General features: G+C 47.5%; 1 protein-coding gene across 1 annotated transcript in view; it reads left to right on the forward strand.

Annotated features, from left to right (window-relative positions):
• Window positions 1-18821, forward strand: part of tln2b (talin 2b) — a 297300-nt gene that overhangs the window by 108419 nt on the left and 170060 nt on the right. The window contains exon 2 of the mRNA XM_043680129.1: window positions 2205-2252. The gene's annotated coding sequence lies outside the window, so the exon portion shown is untranslated. The remainder of the gene's footprint in view (window positions 1-2204; window positions 2253-18821) is intronic.

An 18821-nucleotide genomic window follows, 5' to 3' on the forward strand; every position in this document is an offset into this window, starting at 1 on the left:
GGAGGGATATGGGCCGGGTGCTGGCAGGTGGGACTAGATTGGGTTGGGATATCTGGTCGGCATGGACGGGTTGGACTGAAGAGTATGTTTCCATGCTGTACATCTCTATGACTCTAATTGCCGGGGGTGTTTGGGGAGGTACAGGGGGGTTGGTGAGAGGAGATTTTAGCCAGTTCCAAATAAAAGTTCACCTATTTACTTTTCGAACGGAATACACTGGGGGTGTCTAGCATTCAGTATCCGATTGCTGTACCTCAGTGCTGGGTCTGTCATACTGGCTGCTTCCAGGCAATAGTTCAGTGCTCTTGCAGCTGAGGTGGGGTCACCTCAGTGCATTGGCCCATGGGGGTGGGAATCAATCTAACCTGACGTTCTGACTGGTCTGGGGGGAATGCAGATAGTGGTCATTGCGTGAGCAGAGCTCATTTTTAAGAGTGAGTGAGCGGGCTGAAGATTAATGGCCAAATACAACTTTAAGGTGAACATCAAATAGCTGTTGAGCCGTTGCTGAGCGGAGAGACTGGAAGAGTTCCCATTGTTTGAGTCCGGAGATTGGATGCTGTGTAGCATCCATTTGGAACAGAATTGTCAGCACAAGTGCAGGCTGTTCAACCCAAATGAGATATGGCAGTCTTTCAACTCCATATAAAACTCCTCCCATTCCTGTTTCATCTCCATTCCCTTTTCCATCCTTCCCCTGAATTAATTGCAACAACCAACTCCGGGACAATGTCAATGGGCTAGTAATCCGGAACCTCAGGTTTATGTCCTGGGGACGGGAGTTTAAATTCCACCACGGCAGTTTAGGGTCATAGAGTCAAAGAGATGTACAGCACAGAAACAGAGCCTTCGGTGCAACCCGTCCATGCTGACCAGATATCCCAAACCCAAATCTAGTTGCACCTGCCAGCACCCGGCACATATCTCTCCAAACCCTTCCTATTCATATACCCATCCAGATGCCTTTTAAATGTTGTAAGCGCACCATCCTCCACCACTTCCTCTGGCAGCTCATTCCATTCAGGTACCGCCCTCTGCATGAAAACGTTGCCCCTTAGGTCTCTTTGATATCTTTCCCCTCTCACCCTAAACCTATGCCCTCTAGTTCTGGACTCCCCCACCCCAGGGAAGAGACTTTGTCTACTTATCCGATCCATGCCGCTCATAATTTTATAAATCCCTATAAGGTCAATTGAAAAACATTTAATAAAAAACTAGTCCAACAAGATCCCCGTAACCATTGTTGATTGTCGTAAAGTGGTGACAGTAGTGATGTAGTGGTCAGAGCTGAGGCCTTGCGAGCAGCAGCGAAGACTGGTGTTTCTGGGCAGGTCTTAGCCCAGTCTTGGGGGAGAGAGGGAGCCATCTTGGGGAAAGCCCAGCTCAAAACATCTGTAGGCCCTTTGACTTATTAACTTTGTTTCTTTATTTTCTACTTTTATGTTAAGAAGACTGTAGTGCTGAACTTTTTAACTTCTTTATCTTTCCATTTCTGTAACTAAGATTTGTACCTCGGTACTTTGTACCTAAGATGGCACCGTTTGTGGTGATGACATTGTACGTTTTTCACTGTACTCTTGTATCCATTATTCTTGTACACATGACAATAAAACCTAAATCTAAAAATCCACCTTTTAGGGACTGTCCTTACCTGGTCTGACCTACATGTGACTCCAAACCCATAGCAATGTGGTTGACTCTTAACTGCCCTCTGGGGCAATTGGGGATGGGTTCAGCTTAATAAGTGCTGGTACAGCTTGTGTGCTTGTATCCTGTGAAAGAATCTTTTAAGAACCGAGTCAACGTGCACCTTTGGGTTCTCTCTGTGTAGAATCATCGAGTCATAGAGATGTACAGCATAGAAGCAGACCCTTCGGTTCAACTCTAGTTCTGGACACCCCCACCCTGGGGAAAAGACCTTGTCTATTCACCCTATCCATGCCCTGCATGATTTTACAAACCTCTATAAGGTTACCCTTCAGCCTCCAGAGAAAACAGCCCCAGCCTGTTCAGTCTCTCCCTAAAGCTCAAACCCTCCAACCCTGGCAACATCCTTGTAAATCTTTTCTGATCCCTTTCAAGTTTAACCACATCCTTCTACAATTGTATTAATTTACACAAACCATTCGTGGTTGTTTGAGTGTTGCAGAAGTTGTCTTGGGGCAATTATTAATCACTGTTCTTTTTCTTGAAACCTTTTTCAGCTGTGAACTTGGACCAGAAGCCAAAAAAATCAACATCCCAGGTTTAAGGTGAGATTTATTTCTAGTTTCTGCTCCCTTTGCACTAAATACTCGGTCTGCAATGCTGTGATTCCCATTTCTGGTGAAATACTTTGGTGTGGAGAGCTTTTCAGGTTTTTGTCGATTCTTTTCCTGCGCCCACAATTGATGATCAGTCACATGTTCCACATTGAGAAGCACCTTTAGATCATTTCCCTCAGTTTTAACTGGGATTAAACACACGGCACAGGAACAGACCATTCGGCCCAACCCATTTAGGTTTCACTTGAGCGTCCTCTCATCTTTCTCTTCAATATTGATCAACAGAATCCTACATCTGCTTCTCCCTCATCTACTTCTCTAGTTTGCTCTTAAATGCATTTAAAATATTCGCTTCCTGTGGTTGTCTACAGAGGGTGGTAGAGGCGGAATCATGGACTATTTTTCAAGGCAGAAGGAGGTGAGTTTCTTTATGAACCAGGGAGTCCATGGGCTCATTGGGAATATTGAGGCTACAATCTGCTCATCTGTGATTATATGGAATGGTGTAGCAGGCTGGAGGGGGCTCAGTGGCCTCCTCCTGCTCCTAATTCAGTTGTTCGCGTGCAACAGCAAATTTGTTCCAAGTTGTTCCTTTCCAAACTCTCCTTTGGATTTCATGGTGACTGTCCTGTCACTGGCCTCTTGCTCACTTCCTCTTGAGGGTTGCCATTCTCTCGGAATCTACTCCATCACAACCTTCACAGCAGTTTAAAGATGCTCCCTCACAGCGTCAGGGACCTGGGTTCGATTCCACCCTCGGGTGACTCTCTGTGTGGAGTTTTCACATTTTCCCCGTATCCGCCTGGGTTTCCTCTGGGTGCTCCAGTTTCCTCCCACAGTGCAAAGATGGGCAGGTTAGGGTGGATTGGCCAAGCTAAGTTACCCCATATTGTCCAGGGATGTGCAGGCTAGATGGATTAGCCATGGGGATTAGCCAGGGTTACAGGGATGGGGTAGGGAGGGGGTCTGAGTGGGATGCTGTTTGGAGGGTTGATGTGGACTCGATGGGCCGAATGGTCTGCTTCCACACCGTGGGGCTTCAGTGAATTTGGTCACTTCCATCTGTTTCGGCCTTCTCTTTGTTCAAACAAATTAAAATTAAAAATGCAGTGAAGCCTCTCCTATCAGTTTCCTGGATTGCTTTGGAATGCTCTTGTGTATATAGAAGGCTGAATCAAGTGTCCTTTTGTAGCGGAATATGGTCATGACAGCAATGAAAATAAACACTCAAATATTGGCTTGTTAACCGATGCATGCATTAACTCGAAAGCAGTCTGTATAAACTGTGGTTTGTTCTGCATGACTGCAACCTGAATGAAAATGCTTACTTCGTCCGAGACTTGAAAGGACTGTTCTGTGGCCAAAGCTTTATTCTTGCCCAGTCTCTTCGCTGAGTCGTATACATGTAGGGGGTTACCTGTGCAGAGATGTGTGTGAGTCTGTATGTGTGTGACTTCAAACCATTTTCAGTGTTGAGTGACTGTCGAGGATGGGGAAGATTTGGGTGGCTGAGTGAGGTGTCTGTTTCCGTTTCCCTTATCCTAATTGAAACCTATCTTTTGATTGAAGGAGGGAGGATTTGCATTTACGTAGCACCTTTCATAACATAGCTGGATGCCCCAAAGTGGTTGCGAACCAATGAAGGGCATGCAGCAGTGTCGGAAACACAGCAACTAATTTGTGCACAGCAAGCTCCTTGAAAGCAGTGAGATCGTGATCAAGTGGAAAAAAGCAAAGCTGTAAGGAAACAGAAAACAAAGTTTCCTCGACACTGTCCCCATCTGATGCTCCCAGGTCAGGGACTGCACAGGGTTCGATACAGAGTAAAACACTCTCTATTCTTTTTAAAGTAAAACACAGTGACCATCAGACACTCCAAGGACAAATGCAACATGGTGTCAGACACAAAACAAAGCTTATTCTACTCTTTGAAACTAAAAGTAAACTGACCTGATAGAGGTTTACAAAACCATGAGGAGCATGGATAGGATAAATAGACCAAGTCTTTTCCCTGGAGTCGGAGAGTCCAGAACTAGAGGGCATAGGTTTAAGGTGAGAGGGGAAAGATATAAAAGAGACCTCAGGGGCAACATTTTCACGCAGATTGTGGTATGTGTATGGGATGAGCTGCCAGAGGAAGTGGTGGAGGCTGGTACAATTGCAACATTTAAAAGGCATCTGGATGGGTATATGAATAGGAAGGGTTTGGAGGGATATGGGCCGGATGCTGACAAGTGGGACTAGATTGGGTTGGGATATCTGGTCGGCATGGACGGGTTGGACCGAAGGGTCTGTTTCCATGCTGTACATCTCAATGACTCTATGAAAGCCAAGCTCCCTTGGCACTGTCCCCATCAAATGTTCCCAGGTCAGGGACTGCACAGGGTTTGATACAGAGTAAGGCTCTTTCTCCTCTTTTAAAACTGAAGGGAAATGGAAAATAAAATTCTCTCAACGTCGTCCCCATTAAACACTTGCAGGTCAGGGACAGCACAAGGTTAGATACAGAGCAAAACTCTTGCTATTCGTTTGAATTAAAAGTGGTAAGTATTTTCCTGGTCTATCACCAGTGCCCCAGTACTTTCTCCCCGAATGCTAATTCTTATAATTTATACATGTTTGATGTGCACTTGAATTTTGATTTGCTTTACTGGATTATGACAGTCAGTGGAAACACAGATTTTTAAAACAAAAATAGTGAGTATCACTCTTACCTTTCAAGGAGAAATTTATGATTTTAATTCCTACCTCAGAGATCGGAGTACAGACGCACAGCTGACCTGCCGACACAGTGCTGTGGGACTGCTACTGTATCGGAGCTCCCACCCAACAGAGGGAATTTTAAACCTTTGTGTTTTTCAGGTGAACGTAAAATGTCCCATCTCACTATTTTTGAAAAAGCGTAGAATTTTCCCCAGTCCGACCAATATTCGCTCCTCAACTAATTGTGGACAGATTACCTGGTCATGGTCATATGGGATCTTGCTGTGTGCAGACTGGCTGCTGTATTACAGACAGTGAAGTACAGGTCGTTCTGCTATAACATGCAGTTCATTTCACGCGAATTTGCTTTAACGCGATTGATGAACTGCAGAGACTGTGTTTCTAAAGCGTGAACTTTTAAAATGCGATTACATCCTGAACACTTTAAGCGCTGTTTCTAAAGTGTGATTTTTCTGAAATGTGGGGTCGCACAAAGACACAACCGTCATGTTATAGAAGAACTGACTGTACTTTTGAGATGTTGCAGAGCATTTTGGATTGTTCTGAGGTTGCGCCAGGTGCTTTTTAAATGCTTGTTGTCTCTTCAGGGTGTGACTATATAATTATGTCTGCGACAGTCCCAAAATGAGCGTTGGATCTTGAATTCTGGTTGCGTTGGTGTGCTTTGCTATCTGCTTTTCACTGAGCTCTTTACACTCACCCCCACTGGGAGTTTGTCTTTGGTGCAGAACGTTTGATGACTGTACCTCAGACTGATCGAGTGATGGTCCTACATTGGGCCAGTTGCGTTTTGAAAGTTGATCATTTCTGTGCAGGTTGATGGCACGGTGAGGAGCCAGAATTATTTCCCTTTTAAAGCTGGAGGAGAGAGAGCTGTGTTTGGCCGGATATTTTTGCAGCAGCTAATGCCCAATGTTATTTTTACAAATTTGGCAGTGGCAGCACCTTGGTTCATTACACTGCTTCAGCCAAATTCAGACAGCATGTTATTGGACTGCAGTAAGTCAGAGTCTGTCAAAAACAAAGAGGCAGGAAGTACAAATCCCACTAGTATCCGTGTTTAATGTGCCATGGATTATCCGTTCTGCTACATCACAGCTTTGTTCACTCACCCTGGTTTACCCTGGAGATTAGGCTTTCTGCTCCCTTCCTGTCAAGGTATTGAATGATACTGGAGGGCATTGATATTCAGTCAATGTGACTGCCATTTCATTGCATAAAGCGTTAAGGATGCGATGTAAATGGCTACGTTGTTATTGTGTCGGCAAAAAGTGAGACTTCCTTCCATTTAGAGTCATAGAGTTGTACAACACGGAAATAGACCCTTTGGTCCAACCTGTCCATGCCAACCAGATATCCTAACCTAATCTGCTCCCATTTGGTCTATATCCCTCCAAACTCGTCTGGGATAAATGGGTGTAACTAGTGAGGTGCCACACGATTGGGTCCTTGGACACCAGCTATTTACAATCTACGTTAACGACTCGGACACAGGGATAGAAGGCCCTGTAGCCAGATTTGTGGACGACACAAAAATAGGCGGGATGGGAAATTGCAATGAGGAAAGCAGGGCCTTACAAATGGACGTAGCTAGATTAGGAGAGTGGGCCAATATGTGGCAGATGGAGTTTAACATGAGTAAGTGTGAGGTCATGCATTTGGGTCAAAAAAGTGGGAAGGCGACTTATTATCATAAAATAGGAGAGACTTCGGGGTCCTCTGGTGCAGAGAGATCTAGGTGCAACTGTTCATGAGTCACAGAAAACTAGTGTGCAGGTACAGCAGATAAGAAAGGAAGGGAATGAAATGGTGGCTTTTATAGTGAAAGGAATAGAACATCAAGGTAAGAAGTATTGTTACCTCTATACAAAGTACGAGTGAGAGCACCCCTGGAGTATTGTGCACAGTTTTGGTCCCCTTATTTGAGGAAAGATGGCTTTGGAGGCAGTTCAGAGGAGGTTAGACTCCCCTACCGTGGGGGAAGGACCTTGTTTATTTGCCCTATCCATGCCCCTTCATGATTTTATAAACCTCTCCGAGGTCACCCCTCAACCTCTGACGCTCTGGGGAAAACCGCCCCAGCCTATTCAGCCTCTCCCAATAGTTCCAACCCTCCAACCCCGGCAACATCTTCGCAAATCCTTCAAGTTTCACAACATACTTCCGATATTAGGGAGACCAGAATTGAAGACAAAAGTGGCCTCACCAATTTATATTTAGCTTAGTTGGCTGGACGCCTGCTCGCATTGCAGAGTGACACCCACAGCGTGGGCTCACTTCCAGTGTGGCTGAAGTTACCTGGTGATCCTCAGGTGAAACCACATGAGTCGTGTGCCTCACTCTCTGTGTTGAGAGAGCAGCCCTATGGTCTGGTCAGACGGCGGTGACTTTACAATCTCAGAACGTTGCAAGGTGTTTGCAGCAGCGAGGCGAGAGTGAGGATTGCAAATGCTGGAGAGTTAGAGTCGATAGAGTGTGGCGATGGAAGAAGCAGAGCAGGTCAGCCTGAAGGGTCCTGCCTGAAACGTTGACCCTCCTGCTCCTCAGATGCTGCCTGACCTGTTTCCAGTACCCCACTTCGTTAGCAAAGTGTTTGCAGAGCACCCAACAGCAAACTGTTGTTGAAGTGTAATTGCTGTCGTGGGGACCAGGGCAGATGATTTCCCACTTTTCCTAAACAGCAACCTGAGGGCGACCAGATCGGCTGGTTTTGTGATGTTAATTGAGGGGTCAATGTTGGCCAGTATGAGAGGGACCAGTTCCTCAGGCCCTCTTAGTGACCGTACTTACGGAGGCTTTTTTTAAAATGTTGATCTGAGAAAACAGACAAGGTCTGGCTTTAGTTTCCCATTGGCAAGGTGGCACGTCTGACAGTGGAGCATTACGACTGAGCATGGTGGCTCAGTGGTTAGCATTGCAGCCTCACAGCATCAGGGTCCCAGGTTCAATTCCCGCCTCTGGCGACTGTCAGTGTGGAGTTTGCACATTCTCCCTGTGTCTGCGTGGGTTTCCTCCGCGTGCTCCGGTTTCCTCCCACAGTCCAAAGATGTACGGGTCAGGTGAATTGGCCATGCTAAATTGCCCATCGTGTTAGGTGCATTGGTCAGAGGGAAATGGGTCTGGGTGGGTTACTCTTCGGAGGGTCGGTGTGGACTGGTTGGGCTGAGGGGCCTGTTTCCACACTGTAGGGAATCGAATCATTCGGGGAACTCTGCTGGGCATATTCGCTGAGGTTATTGTGTTTGAACCCTCGGGGTGGGATTGAACCCCAACCTCGTGGCTCAGAGGCGAGACTCAGACAGTTGGCTCCTGGAATAAAGCAATAAATACTCTCAGCCTGAAGTAATTTTTTTGTTTGCAAGCAATTATACTTTATTCAGAAAGAAAGGAAATCTTTATGTACATTCACAGTTACTAAGGCAGTTCAGATCTGTAGTGTTGTTGCGTTCAGAGGAGAAAATAAACATTGAGGTTTTGACTTTCTCGAAAGTTAAAACTAATCCAAGAATATTTCTTAATTATGCTAGGTATTAAGAACTATTTACGTGTATCTGAGGCATCAGGAGGGTGAAGTAATGACAATGCAGCAATTCTAGTCCCTGTGTTTGTAGGAAAGACTCAGGATGTAAATTTTAAAATGTCTAAAGATGGCCCCTTGTACATTTATGCAACATCTTGTTAGTAATGCATCAGGGAAGCGCTCTCTGACCTGTTGCAACTCAATCTGCAGCTTTCTGCAATGCTGGATCAAATACGTTTAAACATCGCTCAGTTGGAGCTACTCACTGACTTCACTACGGATTAGCAACGTGCAAGAGACAGTGCAGCCAAGCGTTTACACATCTGAACCTTGGCTGAGTCTTGGGTGTTCTGCATTCCAGTAGCCTGGAATCCACACTGCCAGACTTCGAGAGCCTTAGAAGTTAGGAAGGATATTATTAAGCTGGAGAGGGTTCAGAAAAGATCGATCAGGATGTCGCTGGGAGTGGAGGGTCTGGGTTGTAAACAAAGGCCAGATAGGCTGGGATGTTTTTCACTGGAGGGTGACCTTATAGAGGTTTATAAAATCACGAGGGCTATAGATAAAATGAATGGCAGGTGTCTTTTCCTGAGGATGGGAGATTTTGAAACTCGGGGGCATACACTAAGGTGAGAGGAGAGAGATTTTAAAAAATACACAAGGGGCAACTTGTTTTGTACAGAATGGTTTGGACTGAATTACCTTGTTGCCACATGTACTCAAATGAATACAGTGAGGAGTTTACAGTCACCTCATTACAGCATCATCTCAGCTACAGGTACTGAAGGTCACATTCTTAAAAAACACAAAAAACTAGAAAGGTGAAGAAATAAATAGTCCAGCATTATTGATAATAGGAATAAATTAGAAAAATAAAAATGTAAGACAGTCAGAATATCAGTTTTTCTGACCCGACCCATTCAGCACCAGGCCCACTGCCTCATTGCTGCCTGAGCCAGAGATCTCAATGTCTGGGTCACCCCACATTAGGCACCAATTCTGGGCTGACTTTGCTGACACTGCTAAACCCACACTCACCCTGTGACCGAGAGTCCCTGGCACTGCTGTCAGGCTGGGCTGCAGCCGGGTCTCGAGTCTCCCTTCGGCCTGCTGGCGCTGGCATCGAGAATGGTTCATTTTCACTGCCGCAATGGCAGGATAGCGCCTTTGTATGCTGCTATGTCCTCTCGCTGGGAGAATGTACCCAGCGCTATGTCCTCTCGCCAGGAGAATGTACCCGGCGCCATGTCCTCTCACCGGGAGAACGTACCCGGCGCCATGTCCTCTCGCCGGGAGAATGTACCCGGCGCCATGTCCTCTCACCGGGAGAATGTACCCAGCGCTATGTCCTCTCGCCGGGAGAATGTACCCAGCGCTATGTCCTCTCGCCGGGAGAATGTACCCAGTGCTATGTCCTCTCGCCGGGAGAATATACCTGGTGCTATGTCCTCTCACCGGGAGAACGTACCCGGCGCCATGTCCTCTCGCCGGGAGAATGTACCCGGCGCCATGTCCTCTCGCCGGGAGAATGTACTCGGTGCTATGTCCTCTCGCTGGGAGAATGTACCTGTAATGTTAAAAGGTTAAATTGTACTCTCTCTCTGAACATTAATGTTAAAGGGTTAAACTGTACTGTCTTTCTCCAAGGAGCTGAACATTCTGGAAGTGGGTGGGGGTAACGTTCTGTCTCACAGACAGCATGCAGGAATGTGGATGACTGTCCGTCGTAATTCACACTTCACCTGGGCAGCCATTTACTACTATTCTGCTGCTATTTTCAAATTAAACTCTAATTCAGTCCCTTCCATTCAGAAATGCTTGCATAGCCATCCCCTGATACCGCAGTATATCACACCTATATTGTCTGGGGAAGGAGCGGGACCAGAAATCATTTGCAGGGCCACCCCGAAGCAAGGACATATCCCACCCACACTGTCTTGGAGAATCACGGAGTCAGGAAACCGTCTGCATAACGATTCCTCAGGATTAGGGCGTTTACATTCACATTATTTCCCAGGATGACCCCAGCCTACCCTTGTACCTGGGGAAACGTGGTTATGGGTGAAGGGAGTGGCTGGAGTACCTGTGAGCATTACCAACTGACCTGGGTAAAGGGGGTGTGTTTCCTTAGTTCGGGGCCTCCTTTGCCTTGACTTTGCACGCCTGCAAGGAGGGTCAAAGGGGTCACCTCGCTCGTGCAGGCTTTAATAAACTTTAACTGTTTGCGGAATTGGTGTGTGCAAATTGCATCTCATCTGTGAAACCTGGGGAAAAGATCCTAACATCGCCTCTGCTGCCAGTATCCCATTCACCGGGAGAACGTCCCTGCTGTTGCCAGTATCCCACTCACCGGGAGAACGTCCCTGCTGTTGCCGGTATCCCACTCACCGGGAGAACGTCCCTGCTGCTGCCGGTATCGCACTCACCGGGAGAATGTCCCTGTTGCCAGTATCCCACTCACCGGGAGAATGTCCCTGCTGCCGGTATTCGACTCACCGGGAGAATGTCCCTGTTGCCGGTATCCCTCTGACCAGGAGAGTGTCCCTGCTGCTGCCGGTATTCCTCTCACTGGGACAACGTCCCTGTTGCCGGTATCCCTCTCACCAGGAGACTGTCCCTGCTGCCGGTATCCCTCTCATGGGGAGAATTTCCCTGCTGCCGGTATCCCTCTCACCGGGAGAGTGTCCCTGTTGCCGGTATCCCTCTCACCGGGAGACCGTCCCTGTTGCCGGTATCCCTCTCACCGGGAGACCGTCCCTGTTGCCGGTATCCCTCTCACTGGGAGAACGTCCCTGCTGCCGGTATCCCTCTCACCGGGAGAACGTCCCTGTTGCCGGTATCCCTCTCACCGGGAGAACGTCCCTGTTGCCGGTATCCCTCTCATGGGGAGATTTCCCTGCTGCTGCCGGTAACCCTCTCAAATGGAGAACGTCCCTGCTGCTGGTATCTCTCTCACCGGGAGAACGTCCCTGTTGCCGGTATCTCTCTCACCGGGACAACGTCCCTGTTGCCGGTAACCCTCTCAAATGGAGAACGTCCCTGCTGCTGGTATCCCTCTCACCGGGAGAACGTCCCTGTTGCCGGTATCTCTCTCACCGGGAGAACGTCTCTGTTGCCGGTATCCCTCTCACCGGGAGAACATCCCTGCTGCCGGTATCCCTCTCACCGGGAGAACGTCCCTGTTGCCGGTATCCCTCTCACCGGGAGAATGTCCCTTTTGCCGGTATCCCTCTCACCGGGAGAACATCCCTGCTGCCGGTATCCCTCTCACCGGGAGAACATCTCTGCTGCCGGTATCCCTCTCACCGGGAGAACGTCCCTGTTGCCGGTATCCCTCTCACCGGGAGAATGTCCCTTTTGCCGGTATCCCTCTCACCGGGAGAACATCCCTGCTGCCGGTATCCCTCTCACCTGGAGAACATCTCTGCTGCCGGTATCCCTCTCACCGGGAGAACGTCCCTGTTGCCGGTATCCCTCTCACCGGGAGAACGTCCCTGTTGCCGGTATCGCTCTCACCGGGAGAACGTCCCTGTTGCCGGTATCTCTCTCACCGGGAGAACATCCCTGCTGCCGTATCCCTCTCACCGGGAGAACATCTCTGCTGCCGGTATCCCTCTCACTGGGAGAACGTCCCTGTTGCCGGTATCTCTCTCACCGGGAGAACGTCCTTGTTTCCGGTATCTCTCTCACCGGGAGAACGTCCCTGCTGATACCTCCGTTCGCCGAGCGAAGCCACGTCTGTCTCCCCGCATGCGGCTCCCTCTCACTTCCGTGCCGGTGCTGCTGAGCCAAGCACTACGGACAGGAAGGGAAGCAAAGGCCAAAAGAAAAGCGAGGAAGTGAAAGTAAAGCAAAGAAGGAGAGTGGATGGGAGAGGGTGGGACCTGGGCAAGTGCCCGCACACAGCCCTGTTACCCCAGCACCACCTACCACCAGTTTATGTGCGGAGTGAAGTTCCAGAGAAAGTGGCAGATGTGGGTACAGTCACAATCTTTCAGAGACATTTGGACAAGTTCATGAATAGGAAAGGTTGGAGGGATATGGGCATGGAGCAGGGACTAGTTTAGTTTGGGATTATGGTTGGCATGGACTGGTTGGACCGAAGGGCCCGTTTCTGTGCTGTATGACTCTATAGACATTCCTGTTCAAGTGTTCATTTGAAATGCGGGCCGAATGGCCTCCATGTGTGCCACAAACCTTGTGTTCTTCCATGGGGGAGGGAGTCCCGGGATATTGACCCAGGAACTCTGATGATAAAGTGATATACCTCCATGAAAGGAACTATGTTCCCTTTAGTTTGCACAGTCACAGGGGACTGTTTTTGTCTCTATCCCCGTCCAGTGAAAGACCTATCTGATTTATGCAGTGCCCCTTCTGTCCCCATAGCTTTGCAAAATGTTTTCCTTCGATTTTGTGACTGATTCTCTTTTGGAAGTTCAGTTTTATTTGTTCTATGGAATGTGGGCGTTGACCTTGTGAAGGTGATGGTGGGCAGCCTTATTGAACCGAGGCAGACCCTGTGCTGCAGGTTGACCCACAGTGCAGGAGGATTAGGGCCAGGGGTGTATTTGAATGGTTCCAGGGATGGGAAGCTTCAGTTCTGAGGACAGATTGAAGAGGTTGGGTAGAGGAAGGAGATCTGATGAGGGGGAAGCTTCAAAACTACGAGTGGCCTTAAGAGAGTACCTTGGGAAAATTGTCCCACTTGTGAAGGGACCAAGATTGCGAGGAGATCGTGATTTGCAAAAGAAGCAAGGGTGATGTTTTTAAATTGAGTAGTTGGAGTATGTAAAGGGCTGACGGAAACGTGATGGAAGCAGTTTCATTTGAGGCACTCCGGACTGCGATGCCTGGTTATCTGGGTAACAAACAGAGTGCAAAATCCTGAAAAATAAACCAAGGAGAACATAAATTTATTCAAGGAGCAGCATAATCACAGTAGCCAAGGGGATTTTGCCAAATTGGACAGCGTGATGACAAGGAATATAAATGTTGACTGTATATCACAGGAAATCAGGCAGGAGAGGCAAATCACGGGATCACACAGCTTGGAAAGAAGACTTTCAGCCCATCATTGCTGTACTAGCCCTTTGAAAGAGCCGTCCAATGAGTCCCACTCACCTTAGTTTCTCTCCACAGCCCATGCTTCCTCTCGGGTAGTTATTCACTCCCTTTTTGAATGTTCCCGTTGAACTGTCTGTGCCTGATTGGCAACGTCTGGGGGAGCTTTGCAGAGTGAGGGGACCTCATCGAGGTGCTGTCGTGATGGACTGTACTTGCACACTGGAATACTCCTGTCAGTTCCGTATTGGAAGAGGGTTTAGGGAGTCTGCTGGTACCTGACAAAGATCAACAGGGTCGAAGATAACCAGAGGTCGGTAGTAGTATTTTCTGGCGACAGTGACTGAAGGAGTTAATATTAAACCAATCCAGTCATTGCAACACACCCAAATATCCAGCATGATTTAAGGTCAATGGAACTGAGGTACTTGGCAAACGGAAGTTGCTGAAGAACAGCCAATCCATCGGGGTCAACTGGCAGACATCGGGGTCTTGAATGAGACTCGTGAACCGGCCCAAGTTCTGGAGGAGACTGTTGGGCCGGAGACGATCCATGTGGGAAATGTGACACCTCGGGTCCATTGAGTTGAGGCTCTGTTACTATATCTACAGTGGCTGCTGTCCGTGTTAGGTGAGTGCTCATAACGTCAGCTAGACAGAGAGCTTGTACCCAAGTTGGGAAATCAACAGGCAGCACAGCTACACGAGAAGATCATTCTGAGAATTCGAGGAATCTATGGCCTCGTAGTATTTGGACTGGGCTGTTAACTCAGAGAGGGAGGAAGATTTTTGCTAAGGAAGGAGATGTGGCTGTGGTAGCGAGTCTGTTTGAGGACGTTTTTGCTGAGGAAGGAGTTAACTCAGAGACCCAGGTAATGCTCTGGGGCCTTTGGTTCAAATCCCACTGTGACAAATGGTGGAATTTGAATTCAATTTTTAAAAGTCTGGAATTAAGACCATGAATCGATTGTTGATTGTTGGAAAATCCCATCTGGTTCACTCATGCCCTTCAGGGAAGGAAACTGCCATCTTTACCTGGTCTGGCCTACATGTGACTCCTGGCCCACAGCGATGTCGTTGACTGTTCGCTGCCCCCGGGCAATAAATGCTGGCCCAGCCAGCCACGTTCTCCCCTCGCGAACAATTTTTTTTTTACGTGACAAGTCGAAGGGTCAAGGCACTCTGTGAAATCGTTTAATTGGATTTTCACAAAGCATTTGGCCGAGTTTGGCAGGTTAAACGGAAAAATCAGTTGTGTGCTTAAATAAAAATCCTGCGTTATCAAACAAAAGCAGAAGTGGAGAGAGAAAAACAGTTAACATTTCAGCTCCAGTGACCCCAAAAAGAGACCTGCTGATTTTCTCCAGCACTTTCTGTTTTTACTTCAAATTTCCAGCATCCATGGTTCTCGGTATTACTATCCTGCATTGTGAAGTTTGTTTTATCCCATTACTGCATTGGTAATAATATAAGTATTTTTTCCTCTTTATTCTTTCATTGGATGTGGGTATCACTGGCAAGGCAAGCATTTTTAGATTAGATTCTCTACAGTGTGGCCCTTTGGCCCAACAAAACCGCTCCTCCAAAAAGAAACTCACCCAAACCCTTTCCCCTACCCAATATTTACCCCTGACTAACGCACCTAACACTGTGGATAATTTAGCATGGCCAATTCACCTGACCTGCACATCTCTGGGAGGAAACCCACGCAGACCCGGGGAGAATGTGCAAACTCCACACGGACAGGTGCTGTGACCCTGGTGCTGTGAGGCAGCAGTGCCAACCACTGAGCCACCGTGCTGCCCCTCTCTCCTTGCCCTTGAACTGGGCCTTTTCAGAGGGCAGTTCAGAGTCAACCCGTTGCTGTGGGTCAGGAGTCCCATGTAGCTCAGGATGGTGGATTCCCATTCCTGAAAGAATTGAGTGAACCAAATGAGATTTTACGCCAATCCTGGATAACCCCATGGTCATCATTCCTCAGTTAAAAATCACACAACACCAGGTTATAGTCCAACAGGTTTAATTGGAAGCACACTAGCTTTCAGAGTGCCGCTCCTTCATCAGGTGAAAGCTAGTGTGCTTCCAATTAAACCTGTTGGGCTGTAACCTGGTGTTGTGTGATTTTTAACTTTGTACACCCAAGTCCAACACCGGCATCCCCAAATCATCATTCCTCAGCCTAGCTTTTAATTACACATTTAATCATTGAATTTAAATTCAGTCAGCTGCAGTGGTGGACATTTCCCTACAGTCAGTGTACAGAGTATGGGCGAGGTTTCCATCCAGTGAAATCCCATAGGTATCAGCGCACGGCAGACCGGAAAATGTAAATTTGGGTTGTGCCTTTCTCAGAATGTCTTGAAGCTGGTCACAGACAGCTATGTATTTTCGTAACATCCACCTGAGAGAAAGGTATTCATTGAAAAGGCAGTCCCTCTGATAGTGTAGCTCTCCCTCTGTACAGCACTGCAGAGTCGGCTTGGATTAAGCGCTGAGTTGTACAGTTGGGTAGACATGGGTCGAATTACATTTATTATTGGCAAATGTTGAACACTGAAACTGAAACAATAATTTTGCTGACAAAAATTTAAAGATTATGAATACCAAAAACTGTGCTCTATCTTAAACGCTCAGTTATGTTGTAAGTATGAAAAGTGCACTGGAAATCAAGGAGCAGTCACTTTATTGGGAGTTTCTGCAGACCCCCATAGCAACAGAGACATGGAGGAGCAGATTGGGAGGCAGATTTTGAAAAGGTGCAGAAGTAACAGGGTTGTTGTCATGGGCGACTTCAACTTCCCTAATATTGATTGGAACCTCCTTAGTGCAAATAGTTTGGAAGGATCAGATTTTGTCAGGTGTGTCCAGGGGGGATTCCTGACTCAATATGTAGATAGGCCAACTATTGGATTTGGTGCTTGATAACGAACCAGGTCAGGTGTCAGATCTCTCAATGGGAGAGCATTTCAGTTATAGTGATCACAACTCCCTGACCTTTACTGTACTCATGGAAAGGGATAGGAATAGACAGTATGGGAAAATATTTAATCAGGGGAGGGGGAATTACAATGTTATTAGGCGGGAACTGTGGACCATAAATTGGGAGCAGATATTTTCAGGGAAATAGACGACAGAAATGTGGAGGTTGTTTAGGGACCGCTTGCTGTGAGTGTTGGATAGGTTTGTTCCACTGAGTCAAGGCAGGGATGGTAGAGTGAAGGAACCCAGGGTGACGAGAGATGTGGAATGACTAGTCAAGAAGGAAAACAAGCTTACTTAAGGTTGAGGAAGCAAGGGTCAGACAGGGCTCTAGAGAGTCACAAGGTAGCCTCTAGAGGAAGGAACTGAAGAATGGACTTCGGAGAGCTAGAAGGGAGCATGAAAAAGCCTTGGTGGCTAGGATTAAGGAAAGCCCCAAGGCATTCTACACTTGTGAGAGGAACAAGAGGGCAGCCAGAGTGAGGGTAGTGTTGATCAGGGATAGTGGAGGGAATTTGTGCCTGCAGTCGGAGGAGATAGGGGAGGTCTTTAATTAATATTTTGCTTCAGTATTCACAGATGAGGGGCATCTTGTCATTTGTGAGGACAGCATGACACAGGCTGATATGCTTGAACAGGTTGATGTTAAGAAGGAGAATGTGCTGGAAATTTTGAAAACATAAGGATAGATAAGTCCCGTAGGCCAGGGGAATATACCCAAGGTTACTACGGGGAGGGAGGGAAAAGAGGAAGTGGTGGAGGCTGGTACAATTGCAACATTTAAGAGGCATTTGGATGGGTATATGAATAGGAAGGGTTTGGAGGAATCTGGGCCGGGTGCTGGCAGGAGGGACTACATTGGATTGGGATATCTGGTCAGCATGGACGGGTTGGACCGAAGGGTCTGTTACCATGCTGTATATCTCTATGACTCTATTTAAGCGACTCTCGGACAGACGCATGGATGATAGTAAACTGAAGGGTCTGTAGGTTAGTTTGATCATAGAGTAGGATAAAAGGTTGGCACAACATCGAGGGCCGAAGGACTGTGCTGCACTGTCCTATGTTCTATATGTCTTGGCAAAGTATTCCATTACTGTTGAAGTGTCAGAAATGTGAAAAACAAGATCCCACAAGCATCATTAGCAGTAGCCAACCGATGCCTAGTTTGTTAGTGCAATGGGAATTCTTATGCAGCAGACTATAGTTCCTGATGTTTGGAGGTTGGTTAGCTCAATTGGCTGGATAGCTGGTTTGTGATACAGTATGACCCCAATAGCGTGGGTTCAATTCCCACACACCAGCTGAGGTTTTCATGAAGGACTCTCTTTCTCAACTCTCCCCTCACCAAAGGCATCAGTCCTCTCTCTCTCTCTCAGGAGAGAGCAGCCCAATGGTCTGGTCAGACCTTACCTCTAGGTGTTGGTTAAGGTATAAATAGTAAGATCAGGACTCCAGGGATAAGCACCTTCCACCATCTTCAAAATTGTGCCATTGGATGTTTTACATTCATCTGTGAGGGGAGATATTCATAGAAAAGACAGTATAGCACTCCGACTGTCCTGCGCTACAGAGTAAACTTGGATTATGTGTTGCATTGCGCAATTGGGTAAACATGGGTCCAATTGGATTTATTAATGGTAAATTTTGCTTATAATTTTGCTAATCAAAATTTCAAGGTCATGAAAGCTAGAAGCTGTGTTCCATCTTAAACTGCCAGTGATTTTGTAAGTATTGTGTTAAAAATGCACTCAAAATCAAGGCATCTTGGAATAGTACTCCTGAGTACTGATCAAAAGTCATGATCAAAAGTATGCCCCTTGTCAGATCCACGCCCCCACCAGCCCTCACCCCACACCCGGCACCTTCCTCTGCTCCCCTGCCACCGCAGGAAGTGCAAACCCTGCACCCACATCTCCCCCCTCACCTCCATCCAAGGCCCAAAGGATCCTTCCACATCTGACAGAAATTTACCTGTATGTTCACAAATGTCATCTACTGTATCTATCGCACCCAGTGTAGTCTCCCCTACATTGGGGAGACAGGACGCCAACTAGTGGATCATTTCAGAGAACATCTCCGGGACACCCGCACTCACCAACCCCACCGCCCCGTGACTGAACATTTCAACTCCCGCTCCCACTCCGTCAAGGACATACAGGTCCTGGGTCTCCTCCACTGCCAAACCCAAACCACCCGACCCCTGGAGGAAGAACGCCTCATCTTCCACTTTGGGACTCTGCATCCACACGGGATTAATATGGATGTCACCG

The sequence above is a fragment of the Chiloscyllium plagiosum genome, chromosome 40, assembly GCF_004010195.1.
Source record: "Chiloscyllium plagiosum isolate BGI_BamShark_2017 chromosome 40, ASM401019v2, whole genome shotgun sequence".
NCBI classification, from domain to species: Eukaryota; Metazoa; Chordata; class Chondrichthyes; order Orectolobiformes; family Hemiscylliidae; genus Chiloscyllium; species Chiloscyllium plagiosum.